We start from the raw sequence: 16,112 nt of genomic DNA, 5'->3' as shown, positions 1-16,112 counted from the left end.
CATCAGTGGATCTGCAAGTCTGTATATTGGCAAAGCCCCCAAGACAAGTCTGATTCACAGAATCCTGACCTCTAGGATGCTTTTATTTATTTATTTGGCCACGCTGCTCAGCATACAGGATCTTAGTTCCCTGACCAGGGATGGAACCCATGTCCCCTGCAGTGGAAGCATGGAATCTTAACCAAAGGAAGTCACCTAGGAGGCCTTTAAAAACACCCTTCCTCTCTTCTGGAAGGCAGACGTAGTGAAAACAAGATTTCAATTTGATCACAGGAATTTTTCAAAATTTCAGCTTTTATAGGTACTGAGGATTGAAATATTTGGCTGCAACTTGTGTTTTACTGGTTGTCTTTATATTTTTACCTGATAATTAACAAAGTCTTGGATCACTGAGGATGTGGGATGTGGGTCACAACCACAGGGGTAACTCAGGGCAACTGAGGAAGAGAGATTTTTCCATGAAAGGGATCATGTTTGGATCATGCATGGAAGAAAAAATAATTTAAGATGAGAAAAAGATTTCACCTTTTAGGAGATGTCACAGGATTGGCAGATTCAGTTTCATTGTCTTCACTTTCTGAGGTACAATGTCTCACCAGTGGACGTGCCATCCTTGAGCAATGGAGAGCTTCAACATTTGCAAGGTGAACTTCTATATCGGGAAAATGGGCTTTGCACACGATTGAAACATCTTGTCCTTGGGGGGCAATGCCAAAAGGACTTTTTTTGCTCAATCTTCTATTAAAGAGATATTTCAATTGCCCAGATCAGCCTGTTTCCGGAGTGGAGCATTCCAGCTGACCAGACTTGGCTCACTTACCCCAGACCCAAACTTGCTGAGCTGGAAAAGGAAATGTGATTGTTTGACAAGTTCTGAGAAGCCCCGGCGTGGTTCCCATAGCAAGAATCCTGAGGCATCTCAAACTGGATTCTGCCTCCAGGGTTTGGTTTTTACTTGTAGGAAGTTTTCAATGATGCTGCTACCCGTCTTGATAGTCACTGCATTTTGTCATGTTAAAACAAAGATTGATAAACTTTTTAATAAAGGACCAGATAGTAAATATATGGGGGCTTCCCTGGTGGCTCAGGTGGTAAAGACTCTGCCTCTAATGCAGGAGACCTGGGTTTGACCCCTGGGTTGGGAAGACCTTCTGGAGAAGGGAATGGCAACCCACTCCAGTATCCTTACCTGGATAATTCCATGGACAGAGGAGCCTGGTGGGCTACAGTCCTTGGAGTTGCAAAGAGTCAGACATGACTAAGCAACTAATGCAGATAGTAAATATTTGGGGCTTTGCAGGTCATACAGTCTATGTCCCAACTATTGGTCTCTGCCATTGCAGGGCCCAAACAGCCTTTTTCATAACAAGTGGGTCCCACTTTCCCATGGAGGCACAACTTCCCTTCATCTCGCGCTGGAGACCTGAGGCTACCTTGATAGTGTCTTTTCTGGCCCTCAGGGCTCTGTGTCTGCAGGCAGTACCTCTATTGCATTCACAAACTCCCAGGGGACACAGCCAACCCAGCCTTAGCCCATTTAAGTACTGTGAAAGGGCATGGCCTCAGGTCAATTCTGTATTCAACACTTAATTAATCAATTACCACTTAATATAATATCGTCTTCCTTTTTTAAAGCATTGACTATATGTCTAGCCTTATGCTAAAAGCTCTGTGTCATCTATAATCCTTCCACACATCCTGGGAGGGAGATTTTATCATTCCCACTTAGTAGATGGGATTAGGCAGACTCCCAAGGTCAAGAGGTTAGAAATAGTAGAGCCAGGATTTGAACTCAGGTGTGTGTATTTCCAAAGTCCATGTTCTTTCTTTCAAAAAAATTCTTATATTTGATACATAGAAAATAATATATTTAGGTGGTAGGGGAAGGGAGAAACAAGGAGTTAGTGCTTATTGGGTGTAGAGTTTCTGTTTTGCAAGATGAAAAGAGTTCTGGAGGTGGATGGTAGTGATGATTGCCTTATAATGTGAATGTATATCACTGAACTGTGCACTTAAAAATGGTTAATTTTATGTTTGTATTTGACCACAAGAAAAAAATGTATGTAATATACCTAAAAGTTGTTGTTTAGTCACTAAGTCATGTCTGACTCTTTGTGACCCCATGAACTGTAGCCCACCAGGTTCCTCTCTCCATGGGATTTCCCAGGCAAGAATACTGGGGTGGCTTGCCATTTTCTTCTTCCCAACCCAGGGATCAAACCTGAGTCTCCTGCATTGGCAGGTGGATTCTTCACCACTGAGCCACCAGGGAAAGCATATATGTAAGTTATGGATTATAATAATAAAATAAACAGCTGTGAATCTATAGAATCACCTCTCTCTTGTTTTAAACCCTTGCTGCCTCCATCATAGGGTGCTGCTCTCAGAGGTTTGGGGGTTTATTAATCCCTTTGTTTATTTAATTAATGAATCCCTATCTTGAGACTTCCCTTGTGGTTCAGTGGCTAACACTCTGAGTTCCCAAAGCAGGGGGCCCAGGTTTGATCCCTGGTCAGGGAACTAGATCTCCCGTGCCATAACTAAGAGTTCACAAGCCACAACTAAAGATCCTGTATAAAGCCAACTAAAGCCACAACTAAAGATCCTGCAATTAAGACCCAGCCCAGCCAAAAAATTAAGTTAGTTGTGTTTGTAATCATCACTTTAAAAAAATCTTATTTAATCAATATGTGTTAACAACATTTTTTTTAGTTTCACCTTTTTGAGTTTTAAAATAATACCACAATATACACACATAGTCTCTTATGCCTTGATTTTTTTCACTCAACATTGCATTCTCATGTTCTTGCCTATAGCCATTTAACTGATTTATATTATTCTATTAAGTAAATATATCATTTCTAAATTTTTTAGTTTGTTTATTTTTGTAATTATAAACTGTAAACCCATCATGGTGACTGGATTATTTTTCAGAAATATTTATTGTTCCTCCTAGGGGAGGATTATACTTTCCTTCTAATGATGGCAGACTTGGCTTTGCAACTTTTTTTGGTTAATGAAATGTGAACAGAGATTGATGTGTGTCACCTCTGAGCAGAAGCTTGTACAGTCAGCACATGATCTGCCTTGTTCTCTTTTCCCCATTTATGTCTTAGATGGAGGCTGCTCCATCAGCCTGGGTCCTGAAGTGAAGGTGACGCAGAGCAGGGCCACCACTGAATCACACTGGACGCGTAGCATAAGTGAGAAATAAAGATGTGAGAGATGGACCATAAAGAAGGCTGAGTGCTGAAGAATTGACGCTTTTGAACTGTGGTGTTGGAAAAGACTCTTGAGAGTCCTTGGACAGCAAGGAGATCAAACCAGTCAATCCTGAAGGAAATCAATCCTGATATATTCATTGGAAGGACTGATGCTGAAGCTGAAGCTCCAGTACTTTGGCCACCTGATGTGAAGAGATGATTCATTGGAAAAGACTCTGATGTTGAGAAAGGTTGAAGGCAAAAGGAGAAGGGGCAGCAGAGGATGAGCTGGTGAGACAGCATCATCGACTCAATGGACATGAATTTAAGCAAACTCTAGGATAGTGAAAGACAGGGGAGCCTGGCATGCTGTAGTCTGTGGGTTTGCAAAGAGTCAGACACGACTTAGCAACTGAACAACAACAATAAACCCTTGTTGAAAGCTAGTGAGATTTTGGGGATCATTTGTTACTGCAGCATAACGGATCTATCCTAACTGATACATCATGCTCTTTCCACCACAACACAGTGATTCCCAGTGAAGTGGAGGGAGTGGCCATTTTCCTGAGACTGAATTAACCAATAATGTATAAAGCCATATTTTAACAGGTTAAATAGGGTTAATATCACCCCTGTCCACTGTGTGTATTGAGAGTGATTCACATTAACAACTAGAAAATGCTTCGAAGATACTTAGCATTGGGGGGACTGATTGGCACCTCCCACCCGACTTCTGGGCTTCCTTCCTTCCTCTCCCCTTCCTACAGGTCTCTCTCTTTTTTTTTTTTTGGCTGCGCTGGGTCTTCCTTGCAGTGGGTGGGCTTCTCTAGTTGTGGCGAATGGGCTTAGTTCCCCAACCAGGGATCCAGCTCATGTCCCCTGCATTCTTAACCACTGGACCACCTGGGAAGTCCCCCTGCAGGTCTTTGAAGTAACTCTCATGTACAGAGGGTGCAGGAGGAAGTGAGGGCCAGTGCAGAAATTCTCCAAGCTTGGAGTCCAGGTGCTGGAAACACCAGCTGACATGTTGTGGGAAGAAACAGTCTGAGTAGGGGAGGGGAGGATGTGCTCAGGCAAAGAGACTCAGCGAGCAGACAGGGGAGAAGCAAGTCTGGGCAGAGGCCTCTGTGTCAGGAGCGTATACAGCGCAGCTCAGGCGAGTGAGTTCAGCCGGGACCTCACAATGGTGCTCACAGTGCTGGAAGATGACAGAAAAGTCCCCCATCGGTCAATTTCCCTTTCTCATTAAAGCCGTGGCAATGAGGAAGGACAAATGGGGCTGTGTTGTGCTTTCCCCATTCTCAATTATCATCCAGAGGGGCTGTCGAGAGAGCGGCTCATTTGGTGCCATTTTCATTCCTTGTCACTTTTCTTCCTGTTTCTTTCCCTTGTTTCTTTATTCCCAGTTTCTGCGGAGGTCCCCTTAACTATTCCCATCCACAGGGCGAGCGGAATCACGCATGCACACACACACACCACGATGAAATCATAATGAGAGAACGAGAGAGACAGCCCAGCACGGGAAACTAATCCATCCTAATGATAAAGATCATTATGGAGACAAAGAAGGAAGGGAGACAACACATTTCATTCTAATTAGGCCCGAAAGCTCATTACTGGGAACAGGGAGAGAAAGTGATCAAGTAGATGCATCTTGAAAAAAATAGCTCCTCTGGGCTCCAAGGCCTGAGAAATAGCATGGGCGGGTGAGGCTGATGGTTCCCAAACTGGGGTTCCTTATGGTAGCCGAGGGGGAGGGGAACTGCAGGAAAGGGCTGTGAGTTTTTTCAAAAATGTAAAAAAAGGTTAATGGAAACTATCATTTTGCTCCTAATAACTCGATACAGGCAGATAAACTAAACATCTCAAGTTTCTTTGTTAAGGGCTGGCATTTCATCTGCTCAGGCATAACTAGCTTGCTTATAACAGAGGTCTAAACAATTGTTGAGAACATAAGAATTTCTGGGTTTGCAGTGGTGGCCTATTTACAGCTGGGATCACGGTATTCCTATTGCAAGGAACCTTGGGTTCCTTGGGTTCCTGATGCTACTGCACCATTAACCATGATGTCTGTGCTTCATGCTGCTGCTGCTGCTAAGTCACTTCAGTCATGTCTGACTCTGTGCGACCCCATAGACGGTAGCCCACCAGGCTCCCCCGTCCCTGGGATTCTCCAGGTAGGAACACTGGAGTGGGTTGTCATTTCCTTCTCCAATGCATGAAAGTGAAAAGTGAAAGTGAAGTCGCTCAGTCATGTCCGACCCTTAGTGACCCCATGGACTGCAGCCTACCAGGCTCCTCTGTCCATGGGAGTTTCCAGGCAAGAGTACTGGAGTGGGTTGCCATTTCCTTCTCCGCTGCTTCATAACACAGGGAAAAAAAGTAATTTATTATTTAGTGACTTCCCTGGTGGTCCAGTGGTTAAGAATCTGCTTGCCAATGCAGGGGACATGGGTTTGATCCATGGTTTGGGAAAATTCCACATGCCACAGAGCAACTAAACCCATCAGCCACAACTACTGAAGCCTGAGCACTCTAGAGCCCATGCTTTAGAACAAGAGAAGCCACCACAATGGGAGAGCTCCCACTTGCTGCAATGAAGACCCAGTACAGCCAAAATAAATAAATATTTAAACTGATTTAAATATTTAAATGGGCTTCCCTGGTGGCTCGAGCCGTAAAGAATCTGCCTGCAATGCGGGAGACTTGGGTTCGATCCCAGGATTGGGAAGATCCCCTGGAGGAGGGCATGGTAACCCACTTCAGTATTCTTGCCTGGAGAATCCCCATGGACAGAGGAGCCTGGTGGGCTACAGTCCATTGAGTTGCAAAGAGTCAGACATGATTGAGTGACTAAGCACAACCAGCACAAAAAAATATTTAAATAAATATTTGAGCTGACTTAAATTGCCCTGGGTGTTTGTTGTGGCAGGCAGGGGTTACTTTCTTTGTGGTGGCTTCTCTCCATGGACAGAAGAGCCTGGCGGGTCCATGGAGTTGCAGAGTCGGACATGACTGAGCACACGCCCCCAAAAAATTAATCAGTTTAGAAAAAAAAATCTTTCAAAACATGGAGTTCATAAGGAGTAAAATAATAAAAGAGGTTCTTGGCAGGTAGAGAAGGGGTGAGAAAGTGGGGAAAGAGAGGAGGAAAGGAGAAAGCGTTTATCGTTCACTTACATCATGATGTACTAATTACATAAATAATCTCATCTAATCCTCACAGCCACACTGGGAGTGGTGGTGGTGGTGGTAGTCCATCCATTCATTCACTTAGCAAGTATTTCTGGGCACCTCCTTGCTGTTGTTGTTGTTCAGCCGCTCAGTCACACCCGACTCTTTGCAACCCCATGGACTGCAGCAGGCCAGGCTTCCCTGTCCATCACCAACTCCCGGAGCTTGCTCAAACTCATGTCCATCGAGTTGGTGATACCATCTAACCAGTTCGTCTCTGTCGTCCCCCTCTCCTCCTGCCTTCAATCTTTCCCAGCATCGGGGTCTTAGGATCCAGCTATTGTTCTAAGTGTTGGAACCATAGCAGTGAATGAAACAAAGACTCTGCCCTCATGGAACTTACAATAAACAAGTAAACACAGACACACATGTTTAAGTATAGGTCTAAATATACATACAGATACATACACATAAACATATGTGTATGCATATATGTGTGTGTACATGCATATATACACAAACATTAATATTATACGTGTGTGTGTATGTTGTGGGAACGTTGAGCTCAGCAAGTGTAAAAGTCTGAAGGTGCAAAAGTCTAGGAACTCTGGAGACCCCAGAAGGAGGCCAGTGTGGCTGGGAGAGGTGGGCAATGGGAGAACAGGAGAGGTGCCGCTCCCCCATCCCCAGGCTGGTCTCCTGGGGTTAACACAAGCCAGAAAGCTGTGATTATCTTCTCATCTTCAAGTTAATGAAGGAGAACTTGGAGGTAATGTTATTTTTGTTGATTCTTGATTTCTTGTTAAAACATTTTTGGGAGAAGAGTTGATACCGATAGATAATAGCTCCCTCTAGGGCATTTGCCCATGGACAAGAATGCCCTCCCCTCCCTGGCCGACTCCCTCAGTGAGCACAGCTTGATGCTTCATGTTAAACCTCGTCAGTCTCTGGGTCCACTCTGCCCCCATCCCGTTGGCAGACCTCCTCCACCACCAATGCTCCCTTTGAGAAACACACGTCTTTGGAAGCATTTGGATAACACTTGCTGCTCAGTTATGAGACATTGTTCAAGGAAAGGCAAGAGGATGGGTGAGTCTCTGGAACTTGCTAGAAATGCAGACTCTTGGGACCCACTCCAGAGCTAGTGATTCAAATTTTGCATTTTCACAAGAGCCCCAGGTGACTGTCGTGAATATTAAGTTGAGAAGCCCTGCTTTCAATGACCTTCAAAAATGCACTGAACTGTGGGCTTCTATAATCTCCAATTTGGAGAGCTTGACAGTATATGACAGTATATACATATTTTCAAAGCAAAGCCAAACAGACGGTGCTTCTGTTACACACACAGTATTAAATGCTAATTTTATCCTTTAATTCAGTGGCACAGTAGAAAGGAATGTTGTGGTGTTGGATGCTTTTGGGCTTTATTATTCACAGGCTATGAAACCCTGGGAAACAATGCCTGCACCCAACAATGGCTGGAGCATTATTTCTGGGAGTGTTATCTCTTTTAGGCTCTGTTTCTTCATCTGGGAAATGGGAAAAATAACAGCTCCCTCAAAAGATTTGTGTCGGCACAAAAGAAAACATTTAAAGATGTAAAATGCCTGCACCCAACTCCTTCTTGCCCATGCGCTTTCCTGCAAAGCAGATTGGGGGCTGGGGCATCCAAGGGATAAAAAAGGGTTTCCTAATCATAAACAGTAAGGTCAGGGGGATGTTTACTAAAGCAAGTGATTTTCAAGTAAAGTGAAAAGTGCAAGTGTTAGATGTTCAGTCATGTCCACCTCTTTGCAACCCCATGGACTGTAGCCTCTGTCCATGGAATTCTCCGGGCAAGAATACTGGAATGGGTTGCCATTCGTTCTCCAGTGAATCTTCCCAACCCAGGGATGGAACCCAAATCTCCTGCATTGCAGTCAAATTCTTTACCGTCTGAGCCATCAGAGATTTTCAAGTAGCTTGTATGTAAATAAGTGGTATGCTAATTTCAGAATTATAGCTCAGACTTAAACAAGACCCCTAACTATCTCTATTAGCAAATAGGTTTCTGACTTTTAACTGCAATTCTTGTCTGTGTGCATATGTGGGGATGAGCAAGCTTGGGAGGGGGTGACTCCCTTGAAATTGTATCCAACTGTGTGCAATGTTTATTCTTTTAAGTTATGCCAGACTCTACCCTGAGATGGGGGTGTGTAAACATGCCGGAGGCTTTTGGCTTCATCTCAGGCTCACTCTTGGAAAGAGCACGGCCTTGGGGAAGATGCTCCAGGCACATGCACGCCCTGTGCTCACTTTCCTGGGGGTGGGGCCATCACTTCCATCACAGGACTAAGGAGACCTGGGCCCCTCAAAAAATAGCTTAAGAACTACTTCTGGAGTTACCAACAATGGCTCAGGAGCAGCTTTGGCGAAAAATGCCTGGATTTGATTTCCAGCTCCCTGTGTAGTCTGTGAATGACCCCTGACAAATCTCTTCACCATTCTGTGCCTCAGATGCCTCATCTGTAGAAGGGGATGATGATAGGACCTACTTCACAGGGTTGTTATGAGACTCAAATGAAATAATTAGTGTAAAATTAGAGAAGATTTTGGAAGTTAGTAGGTACTAATAAATGCCAGTTAATTTTTTTTAAATGTTCTATAATTGCTTTTACATTGCAGTCCTTCCAACCTGCCATCCTGAATGCAGGGATGAACGGAGATTTTAGAGAAGAGCAAGGTTTTGATGGATGGTGCTCCAAGAACTGGACCTCTGAATGGTGCTCTGTCATCACCCTGGCCCCTCAGAGCTGGGGTCTCCTTTTGCACTAACTCCTCTACTGTGGCATTTAAAGCTCTGGGCTGGTGGAAGAAGTGTTAGATCTAGAACAGCAATCTGCATTTATCAAAATCATCTATGCACCCAACCTCAAGCTTGCTTTCTGTGCACCATTTCCCATCCTGACAGCCCCCCATCAAACAGGTCAGCCCCCTTATTACCATCAAAGAAACCAAGGCTTAGAGAGATTCAACAACTTGCCCAAGTGAGAGGCTAGAGCATGGGAAGCGAAAGTGAAAGTGTTAGTCACTCAATGCCATGGACTATAGCCCACCAGGCTCCTCTGTCCATGGAATTCTCCAGGCAAGAATACTGGAGTGGGTAGCCATGCCCGTCTCTAGGGGATCTTCCGAACCCTGGGATCGAACTCAGGTCTCCCACATTGCAGGCAGATTTTTTACCATCTGAGCCACCAGGAAAGCCCCTGAGAACATGGGAGGAAATTTTTTTTTGCCATTTTATGTATTTTTTTAATTGAAGGATAATTTCCTTACAGAATTTTGTTGTTTTCTGTCAAACATCAACAAGAATCAGCCATTGGTACACCCATGTCCCCTCCCTCCCATCTCCCTCCCCATCCCGTCCTTCTAGATTGTCACAGAGCCCCTGTTTGAGTTCCCTGAGTCAAATTTAAATTCAGGAATGTCTCACCAAGTCACCCTCACCAAGCAGAGATTTCAAATGTTTTTTTTTTTTTTATCCTGTTCTAGGAAAATTTGAATCTTTGCTAAATACATTCTAGCCATGACTATTCAAAATGACCTTCGGAGTCACAGCAAAGTTTTAGGATCAGCTCTAATGACTTAGGAGGTATTTATAGAGTGCCAGTGCCAAGGGCAGCTCAAAGTAGACCCTGAGAGACACACAGGAGGAGCAGAAAACCGTCCTTGCCCCGGAGGAGCTTATAATGAGTCTAGAGAGAGGAGGAAGTTGCCACCAGCATCACTGCCACCAGCAGCTGCATTTGCAAACTCATCTCGTTTGAACAACCATACCCAGAAGATCCTATTCTTACCCCCAGTACATTGATGTTGAAACAAATTCAGAGGGAGCAAGAAAGAGGTTGAAGGTCTCCTGCGAGGTCTTCTGGGCAGCATGTGGTCGAGCAGGAACTCAAACCCAGGCGAGATCTGACGACAGACACTGAGCCCGCCATGCAGTGCCCTGAAACTTATAAACCACAAGACTGTCAGCTCCTAAGGGCAGAGACAGTTCTGTTGTGCTCACTGCCAAGTCATCAGGGCTTAAGACAGTGCCTAAACACCTGTGGGATGAAGGAATAAATGAACAGTGGGAAGGACTTCCCTGGTGGTCTAGTGATTAGGAGTCTGCCTGCCAGTGCAGGGGGCATGGATTCGATCTCTGGTCTGGGAAGATCCCACATGCCTCAAAGCAGCTAAGTGGTGTGCCACAACTACTGAGCCCTGGCGCCTAGAGCCTGTGCTCCGAAACAAGAGAAGCCACCACAATGAGAAGCCCTCGTGCTGCAACTAGAGAGTAGCCCCTGCTCACCGCAAGAAAGCCCATGTGCGGCAACCAAGATCCAGCACAGCCAAAAAAAAAAAAATAGTGGTTCTTTTATATATATATATATATATATACACATATATATAAAATAGACGACCAAGGCCAAGGCGAGGTAGCAAACTGTGCCCTGGTCTTGGTGGCAAAAGGCTGGAGAAGGGGGCAACAGAGTTTGAGATGCTTGGATGGCATCATTGACTCAACGGACATGAATTTGAGCAAACTCCAGGAGATAGTGAAGGACAGGGAAGTCTGGCGTGCTGCAGTCCATGGGGTCACAAAGAGTTGGACACAACTGAGTGTCTGAACGACAACTCCTCATATGATTTCCAAGGTCTTGAAAAAGGGATTCTGTCTCCCGGGGTCAAAAGTTTCACATGCCAGTGGTATTTTCTGCCCCTAGTTGTGACAAGGGTGGGGAAGTGCATTGTGGGAAGCTACGGGACCAGTCACTTTGCTGGCTTTTCTGGTACAACTGGAAACACCCTGTTCATCACGGGAGAATTTACCCTTGGGAATCTGCACTTTAACCTGGTCATGAGTAACTCTGAGAATACAGCAGAGCTGGCTAATGGTTCGGAGCAATTAGGCAGTGAATGCAGTCAACACACACTCTAAGAGTGAGCTCCATGCCAAGTTCCCAGGGTCCTCAGGAGCACAAGACGTGCTGAGCTGGGACTCCTTTTCCCCTCCGTTGTTTTCCCCACACCATACTGGGAACTCCTCAAGGGCAGGTGAGTGCCTCACTTCTCTCAGTCTACAGTACTAGCTCACAGCCCAGGGTAAGTCAGGTCCCATCACCTTGAATTTGGGCTGGCTATTGACCGCTATTGCTCTGACTGGAAAAGCACAGGAGAAGTGATGTCCTTGACTTCTAAGGTCTTCGGTTTCCCACTGGTTCTCTTACAAATTTCCCTCTTGGAATCCAGCTGCCATGCTCTGAGAAGCCCAGGGGACGTAGAGAGAAACCATGTATGATCTCATACTGAGCACAGCCTTTGAGTCCAACCTGTCCACTTCTTTTTTTTTTTTTTAATATTTTTATTTATTAATTTATTTGGCTATGCCAGGTCTTAGTTATGGCATGCAGGATCTTTAGTTGAGGCATGCCAACTTTTAGTTGCAGCACGTGGGATATAGTTCCCTGACCAGGGATTGAACCCAGGCCACCCTGCATTGGGAGCATGGAGTGTTAGCTACTGGGCCACCAGGAAGTCCCTTGCCTACTTCTTTAGATGAGTGAAGATGCCATCTCAGCAGTGGACCCTCTGACCCAGCAGGTCCAGCTCCCAGCTATCTGGGTCACCCCTAACTGAGGCCCTAAACACCATGGGGTAGAAACAAGCTACCTGAGCCCTGTTCAATTTCCTGACCCATAAAACTCATGAGCATAATAAAATTAATAGCTAAAATGATTATTAACTTATAATACATCACTGAGTTTGGAGTGGTTTGTCATGCAGTATCGGACAAGAACAGCTCTGGAACCAGTCTGTTCAGTCGCTCAGTCATGTCTCTTTGCGACCCCATGGACCGCAGCATGCCAGGCTTCCCTGTCCATCACCAACTCCTGAAGCTTGACCAAACACCTGTCCATCGAGTCGGTGATGTCATCCAACCATCTCATCTTCTGTCGTCCCCTTCTACTCTTGCCTTCAATCTTTCCCAGCATCAGGGTCTTTTCCAAAGAGTCAGTTCTTCACATTAGGTGGCCAAAATATTGGAGCTTCAGCTTCAGCATCAGTCCTTCCAATGAATATTCAGGACTGATTTCCTTTAGGATTGACTAGTTTGATCCCCTTGCTGTCCAAGGGACTCTCAAGACTGCCTGAGTTCAAATCCTACCTCTACCAAATTACTACAAACATTTCCCAAGGTAAGCCATGAGCCCCCACAGACCTCAGCTTTCTCATCTACAGAATAGGCATCTGTAAAGACTCTGTCTCAGAAGGTTGCTGCACTGGGTAGAAGCCCAGGTCCATGGTTACTTGTATTGCAATTCTTGTCATATGATTTGAGCTTCATTTCCTCATTTACAACCAGGGGTTAAGAGAGTTGTAAGCATTCACGAGACAGTGTGAGCAAGGTACACAGATTAATATGGTGGCTCGAATGTGGGGCCCTTTCTGTGGTGGTCACTAGTTCATGATGGCATGGATAAGCCTGATTGCATCTTGAGCATGTCTACTCCAGGCAGGAGTGGCTACATTCATGTATAGTCACACATATCAAATTATATTCCAGTCATCCATTCTGGAGCCCAACTGATCTTCAGAGATTCTTGGGCACAGTTCTGAGGTGTGGACTTTTCAGAGCCAGGCTTTGAGTTAATCTGAGCCAATGCATGCACTTCCTGAATGAGATCCAGGAATGAGATGCACTTTCAGTTAGAGATCCAGGCTGTTTCTGACCCTGAAGCCAGAGTCAGCCCTGTCTGATGCTGACGGACTGTGAAATTAACAGTTCATACCTGGCTGTTTACCTCAGGAAAGCTGGCAAGGTGATATTTCTGACACTGATGACATCTTAGTATTATTTACACTTGCAGGTAGCACTGAACAACTCACCAAGCACTGGATATAAATAATCTCATTTGACTTCTTAATCACAACATACATTTGTTGTTGTTCAGTCACTCAATTGTGTCTGTTTTCGACCCCATGGGCTGCAGCATGCCAGGCTTCCTTGTCCTTTACCATCTCCTGGAGCTTGCTCAATCATGTCCATTGACATAATGCCATCCAACCATCTTGTCCTCTGTTGCCACCTTATCCTCTTGCCCTCAATCTTTCCCAGAATTAGGGTCTTTTCTAATGAGTCGTCTCTTTGCATCAGGTGACCATACATAATTGCTGGTAAATCATTATATATTGAGTATTTACTATGTTAGGAACTATGCTAAGTGCTTTACATGTATTTATTTAATTCTAACTACAACCCCATAAGAATGGAGTATTGACTCCATTATTTGTTAAACAGATGAGAAAATTGAGGCTCTGAGAACTGGTGACCTGCCTAAGGTCATCAACCAGGTACTGACCCAGCAGGGACTGGAACCAAGATCTCACTCAGAGATCAAGTGCCAAATGCAATGCCATGCCTCTGACAGATCCTTCTGCTCTTGGCAGAAACATGTGGGGATTTAAAAGGAGAGGAAAAGCTTCTTCATTTTCTTAGCAAAGTTGAGCTGCAAGATTACCTTCCAAGAAAACCAGGACAAAGTCCTTCAGAAAGATGGAGCCAGCGCTAGGAGGCCACCTGGGGGAAGATGAGGCCATTTCAGACACCAGAAACCAGATCGATATCAACCATGAATTCACCAATAAATTCATTAATATTCAAGTGACTCCCCTGTTTTCATGGGGATGGAGGAAGGAAAGATGTTTCTGCCCTTCCCCTACCCACCTGAGCAAACATGGTAGCCAATAGGAATCTTGGCCATGAAGGCCCAGAGCATGAGATGGGGTGCAGAAGGAGGGTCCACAAGAGCCTCTGGAGGACTCTATCTCTGTCCAGCTGAAATGCCAATGGCCTTTCTTTTTCTTGTCCAAGCTTGCTGGTGGAACTTGGTGGGATTTCATCATAATACCTGGACCAGGGGAAAACTCTGTTCTGGGGAGACATATGGTTGTCCATCTTCTGGGTCAAGCCATTCATTTGACAGAAGGGGAAACTGAGGCCTGGGGAGGGACATCCCAGACCAAACACTTAGTCAGAGGAATTCTTCCAGAGCAGTGATTCTTAATTGGGGGTGGAGGGGGAAGGTGGATTTTGCTCCCAGGGGACATCTGACAATGTCTGGAGACACTGTTGGTTGTCATGACTGGGGATATCTAGTGGGTAGAGGCTGAGGATGCTGCTAAGCTGAATATCGTACAATGCATAGGACAGTCCCCATGACAGAGAATCATCCTACTCAAAAATGTCCAGAGAAGAACTTCCCTCATGGACCAGTGGTTGGGACTCCGTGCTCCCAAGGCAGGGGTCTAGGTTTGATCCCTGGTCGGGGCACTAGATCCCACATGCCGTAACTAAGAGTTCACGTGTCGCAACTAAACATTCTGAGTGCCACAATGAAGACCTGGCATGTGCGTGCTCAGTTGTGTCTGACACTTTGGGATCCCATGGACTGTAGCCCGCCAGGCTCCTCTGTTCATGGAATTCTCCAGGCAAGAATACTAGAGTAGGTTTCCACTCTCTTCTCCAGGGGGATCTCCCTAACCCAGGGATCGAACCTGGGTCTCCTGCACTGCAGGTAGATTCTTTATCGTCTGAGCCACCAGGGAAGCCCCAGCCTCATGAAGTAGTTGCTATTATTATTCACATGTTACAGATGAGGAAACTGAAGCACAGAAAGGAAAAATAGTCTTGCCCTAGGTGACCAGATGGTAGATGGAGGAGCCAGGATTTGGACCCAAGTGGTTGGAAGCCTTTGGAGCCTTTCCCCTAACCATGAACTAGTAGTAAACCTGTGCTGCTTGTCTGTCCCCAGCTCTGCCTTTGGAGAAGCATCCCTTTTCCATCTTGTGGGCTAGACTAGGCAGAGCTGACCCCATCTGTTTACCTTTCAATCCAGGGTTTGGTCCATGACTCAGCTCTATCAAGACCAACGATGGAGAGGGGAGTGTAAGAGAGTGCAGGTGACACTGCTTAAGCTCCTGGATCCAGCCATTCCTGAAGGGTCCACCCTGGCATTTTTGAGCCCCTGGATCCAGCCATGCCTGAGTGATCTACACTGGTGTATTCAATTACCTGAGCCACAGCTATTGCACTTTTTTTTTTTTTCCTTTTGGCTTAAGATAATTTGGGTTGAGTTTCTCTCACCTGAAATTCAAGGATGTCTGACTAATACAAGTTGGTTTCAACTTGCCCAAAGACCTTTTTATTATCATCTTTAGTTTTGATTTCAGTGTGAATGGCTTTGCAGTATCCTAAATGGTAAACAGAGCTTTTCCAAATCCAGACACGCCCATCTATAAAAAGGCCTGGAAAAGAAGGATAACAGCTGACATTTATTAAGCAATATGTAGCAGGCACTGTTTTAAATGTTTGACATAGATTATTCATTATTCCTTACAAACACATGACTTTTTTTGGTACTACCATCATTATTATCATCTCATTTTATGGATGGGTAGATTCAAGTATATAGGCAGGATAAGAAAGGTCCTCAAGGTCACAGAGCTACTAAGTGGCAGAACAAGATGTGAACCCAGGCAATCTACCTCTATCATAATTAACTACTACCTAACCCCATGTCTGCTTTCCCTGCACAGACCTGCATGGAAGAGATGGTCATAAGCTCCAGCTCCTACTTGCACACCTAAGGTGTTTCCTCCCAAATATCTGTTCTTTGCTCTGTTGCCAAGAGCATGTTTAGTCATCCACCT

General features: G+C 45.2%; 1 protein-coding gene and 2 long non-coding RNA genes across 3 annotated transcripts in view; 1 reads left to right on the top strand and 2 right to left on the bottom strand.

The window, feature by feature from the left end:
• LOC145506803 (uncharacterized) overlaps positions 1–3,647 on the top strand; it is a 19,706-nt gene extending 16,059 nt beyond the window's left edge. The window contains exon 6 of the long non-coding RNA XR_014054351.1: positions 3,117–3,647. This is a non-coding gene — a long non-coding RNA (uncharacterized LOC145506803). The remainder of the gene's footprint in view (positions 1–3,116) is intronic.
• The window catches only part of KAZN (kazrin, periplakin interacting protein), a 1,354,882-nt gene that overhangs the window by 207,313 nt on the left and 1,131,457 nt on the right, over positions 1–16,112 (bottom strand). The window lies entirely within an intron of this gene.
• Positions 1–16,112, bottom strand: part of LOC145506797 (uncharacterized) — a 27,103-nt gene extending 10,991 nt beyond the window's left edge. The window contains exons 1-3 of the long non-coding RNA XR_014054346.1: positions 16,001–16,112; positions 15,547–15,707; positions 526–841 (exon numbers count right to left, since the gene is read on the bottom strand). This is a non-coding gene — a long non-coding RNA (uncharacterized LOC145506797). The remainder of the gene's footprint in view (positions 1–525; positions 842–15,546; positions 15,708–16,000) is intronic.

Source organism: Giraffa tippelskirchi, chromosome 5 (genome assembly GCF_054371585.1).
Source record: "Giraffa tippelskirchi isolate mGirTip1 chromosome 5, T2T-mGirTip1v1.2.pri, whole genome shotgun sequence".
NCBI classification, from domain to species: Eukaryota; Metazoa; Chordata; class Mammalia; order Artiodactyla; family Giraffidae; genus Giraffa; species Giraffa tippelskirchi.
Note: the sequence above shows the minus strand (reverse complement) of the source record. Positions and strands in the feature narration are given on the sequence as shown.